This window comes from Prionailurus viverrinus, chromosome D4 (assembly GCF_022837055.1).
Source record: "Prionailurus viverrinus isolate Anna chromosome D4, UM_Priviv_1.0, whole genome shotgun sequence".
Lineage (NCBI taxonomy): Eukaryota > Metazoa > Chordata > Mammalia > Carnivora > Felidae > Prionailurus > Prionailurus viverrinus.
In genome coordinates, this window is record NC_062573.1 from 46,071,979 (window position 1) to 46,076,949 (window position 4,971).

The window sequence follows — 4,971 nt, forward strand, 5'->3', positions numbered from 1 at the left end:
TCATGGTTTGTGGGTTCGAGCTCTGCATTGGGCTCTCTGCTGTCAGTGCGGACACTACTTGGGATTATCCGTCTCTTCCTCTCTCTCTCTTTCAAAATAAATCAATAAACTTAAAAAAAAATAAGGAAGAAGTAAAAGTGCCTCTATTTGCAGATGACAAGACTATATACAGAAAACCCTAAAACTCCACCAATGAAACTGTTAGAACTATTGAATTCAGGGGCGCCTGGGTGGCACAGTCGGTTAAGCGTCCGACTTCAGCCAGGTCACGATTTCGCGGTCCGTGAGTTCGAGCCCCGCGTCGGGCTCTGGGCTGATGGCTCAGAGCCTGGAGCCTCTTTCCGATTCTGTGTCTCCCTCTCTCTCTGCCCCTCCCCCATTCATGCTCTGTCTCTCTCTGTCCCAAAAATAAATAAAAACGTTGGAAAAAAAAATTAAAAAAAAAGAACTATTGAATTCAGTAAAGACACAGTATACTAAATCAATATACAAAACTGAGTTGTGTTTCTATACAGTAACAACCATCAAAAAGAAAAATTAAGAAAATAATCCCATTTACAATTGCATCAAAAAGAATAAAATATAACCCAGTAGGGGAAGGATCTTTACACTAGAAACTGTAAGATACTGATTAAAGAGATTTAAGAAGACACAAATGGAAAGGTATTCTTTGTTTATGGATTGTAAGAATTTATATTGTTAAAATGTCCATTCTACCCCAAATGATCTGCAAATTAAATTCAATTCCTATCAAAATTCCAATAGCATTTTTCTCATAGAGTAAACAATACTAAAACTTGTATTAAGTCACAAAAGATCCAAAATAGCCAAAGCAATCTTGAGGGGAAAGAAGTGAAAACAAAGCTAGAAACATCACATTTCCTGATTTCAAATTATATCATAAAGGTATAGTAATCAAAATAGTGTGGTATTTATGTAAAAACAGACACTTAAGTCAACAGCAGAGAGAGCCCAGAAATAAACCCACACATACTGGCCAATTCATAACAAAGGAGCCAAGAATATACAAAAGAGAAAAAATAGTCTATTTAATAAATGGTTTGGGGAAAACTGGACATATGCAAAAGAATGATATTGGACTCTTATCTTATGTCATATACAAAAACCAACTCAAAATGGATTAAAGACTTGAACCGAAGACCTGAGAGTATAAAATTCCTAGAAGAAAACATAGAGGGAAACATAGAAGAAAATGTTTCTTTGACATTGATCTTAGCAATAATGTTTTGGATTTGAAACCAAAGCAAAGGCCACAAAAGAAAAAAACAAACAAGTGGGACTATATTAAAACTAAAGAGCTTCTTCACAGCAAAAGAAACCATCAATGGGATGAAAAGGCAAACTACAGAATGTAAGAAAATACTTCTGATGAGTTAATGTTAAAAATGTATAAAGATCTTATACAACTCAATAGCAAAAAAAAATATTTCCAATTAAAAAATGGGCAGAGAAACTTAATAGACGTTTTTAAAAATAAGATATAAAATGGCCAGCAGGTACATGAAAAGGTGCTCAACATCACTAATAATCAGGGAAATGTGAATTAAAACCACAATGAAATATCACCTCATAGCTGTTAGAATGCCTACCATTAAAAACACAACAAATAAGGGGCGCCTGGGTGGCGCAGTCGGTTAAGCGTCTGACTTCAGCCAGGTCACAATCTCGCGATCCGTGAGTTCGAGCCCCCCGTCAGGCTTTGGGCTGATGGCTCAGAGCCTGGAGCCTGCTTCCGATTCTGTGTCTCCCTCTCTCTCTGCCCCTCCCCTGTTCATGCTCTGTCTCTCTCTCTCCCCCAAAAAAAAATTAATAAATAAATGTTAAAAAAAAAAACACAACAAATAAGTGTTGACAAGGATATGGAGAAAAGGGAATCCTCATGCATTGTTGGTGGGAATGTAAACTGGTATTTTATGGAAAACAGAATGGATGTTCCTCAAAACATTGAAAATAGAACTATCATATGATCTAGAAATTCCACTTCTGGATATGTATCTGAAGGAAATGGAATCACTATATTGAAGAGATATTTGCACCCCATGTTCATTGCAGCATTATTTACAATAGCCAAGACATGGAAACAACCTAAGCATCCATCAATGGATAAAGAAACTGTGATACACACACATGCAATGGAATAATACTCAGCCATAAAAAAGAAAAAACCTTGCCATTTTTTGAAAACATAGATGGACCTTGAGGGCATTATGCTAAACAAAATAAGTCAGGTTCAAGAAAGACAAATACTGTAATGTCACTTTTATGTGGAATCTAAAAAAAACCCAAAAAAAAACCCCAGGGCTGCCTGGATGGCTCAGTTGATTGAGCCTCTGACTCTTGATTTTGGCTCAGATCATGATCTCATGGTTTATGAGATCAAGCCCTGCATTGGGCTCTGTACTGACAGCACAGTCTGCTTGGGATTCTCTCTCTCGATAAATAAACATTTTTTTAAAAACCCAAATTCATAGAAACAGAGAACAGATTCGTAGTTGCCACGGGTGGGAGTTGGAGGAATGTGTGAAGATGGTCAGAAGTACAATCTTCCAGTTATAAGATAAATAATTTCTAAGGAGGTAATGTCCATCATGGTATCTATAGTTAACAATACGGTATTGGATATTGAAAAGTTGCTAAGACACTAGATCAAAAAGTTCTTACCATAATAAAAAAATTTATAACTATATAAGATGTTGTATTTTTCATTAATTTTTAAATTTTAATTCCAGTACAGTTAACATACAGTGCTATATTAGTTCAGGTGTACAATATAGTGATTCAACAATTCTACACATTACCCAGTGCTTATCAAGTATACTCTTTAATCCCTATCACCCATTTCACCCATCCCTCCACCCACCTCCCCTCTAGTAACTCTGTTCTCTATAGTTCAGAGTCTGTTTCTTGGCTTATCTCTTGCTTTTTCCTTTGCTCATTTGTTTCCTTTCTTAAATTCCACATATGAGTGAAATCATATAGTATTTGTCTATCTGTTTCTTTAAGTAAACTCTACCTTTAATGTGGGGCTCAAACTCATGACCCCAAGATCACGAGTCATATGTTCTACCAACTGAGCCAGCCAGGTGCCCCTCTAATTTCACTTAGCATTATACTCTCCAGCTACATACAAGCTATTTCAAATGGCAAGATTTCATTCTTTTTTTAATGGCTGAATACTCCATTGTGTGTGTGTGTGTGTGTGTGTGTGTGTGTGTGTATATATATATATACATACACACACACACACACACACACACACACACACACATCTTCTTTATTTTGGTTTGTTTCAAGTTCTTATTTAAATTCCAGTTAGTTAACATACAGTCTAATATTAGTTTCAACACTTTCATATATCACCCTGTTCTCATCACAGTTAATGCACTCCTTAATCCTCATTACCTATTTCACCTTCCCACCACACGCCTCCCTTCTGGTAACCATCAGTTTGTTCTTTATTGGCTGGTTTCTTGGTTTGCCTCTCTCTTCCCTCTTTTTTCCCCATATGCTCATTTGTTTCTTAAATTCCACATATAAGTGAAATCATATAGTGTTTGTCTTTCTCTGACTTATTTCTCTTAGCAAAATACTCGTTAGTTCTGTTGTTGCAAATAGGAAGATTTCATTCTTTTTTGTGGTGGAATAATATTCCATTGTATGTATATACACCAGATCTTCTGTATCCATTCATTAACTGATGGACACTCGGACTATTTACAGAATTTGGCTATTGTAAATAATGTTGTTGTAAACATCAGAATGCATGTATCCCTTTGAATTAGTATTTTTGTATTCTTTGGGTAAATACCTAGTAGTGCCACTGATGGATCATAAAGCAGTACTATTTTTAACTTTTTGAGGAACCTCCATGCTGTTTCCACAGTGGCTGCACTAGTTGCATTCACCAACAGTTCATGAGGGTTCCCCTTCCACCACATCCTTGCCAACATGAATTGTTTCTGGGGTTGCTGATTTTAGCCATTCTGACAGGTGTAAGGTGATATCTCGTAGTTTTGATTTGTATTTCCCTGATGATAAGTAATGGTGAGCATCTTTTCATGTGTCTATTAACATGTGTGTTAATAGGTGTTCTTTAGAGAAATGTCTATTCGTGTCTTCTGCACATTTTAAATTGGATTATTCATTTCTGAAGTGTTGAGTTTTATAAGTTCTTTATATATTTTGGATACTAACCTTTTATAGGATAGGTCATTTGCAAATATCTTCTCCCGTTCCATAGGCTACCTTTAAGTTTAGTTGGTTGTTTCCTTTGCTGTGTAGAAGTTTTATTTTTATATAGTCCCAATAGTTTATTTTTGCTTTTGTTTCCCTTGCCTCAGGAGACCTAAAACTAGAAAAGAGTTGCTATGGCTAATGTCAGAGAAATTACTGCCTGTGCTTTCTACAAGGACTTTTATGGCTTTAGGTCTCACATTTAGGTCTTTAATCCACTTTCAACTTATTTTAGTTTATAGTGAAAGAGAATGGTCCAGTTTTCCCAAAACCATTTATTGAAGATATCATCTTCTTCCTATTAGATATTCTTTCTTACTTTATGGAAGATTAATTGACCATATAATTATGGGTTCATCTTTGGATTTTCAATTCTGTTCCATTGATCTATGTATCTATTTTCTATCCCAGTACCATACTATTTTGATTACTACGGCTCTGTAATATAACTTTAAGTCCAGAATTGTGAGGCCTCCAGCTTTGCTTTTTTAAATGTTTATATATGAGAGTGCATGTGTGCGCGTGCACGCGCGGGCGCACACACACGCACAGGGGAGGGGCAGAGAGAGAGAGAGAATCCCAAGCAGGCTCTGTGCTGTCAGCACAGAGCTCTACGTGGGTCTTGATCCCACAAACTGTGAGATCATGATCTGAGCCAAAATCAAGAGCCAGGATGCTTAACGGACTGAGCCACAAGGCACTGCTTGCTTTTCTTTT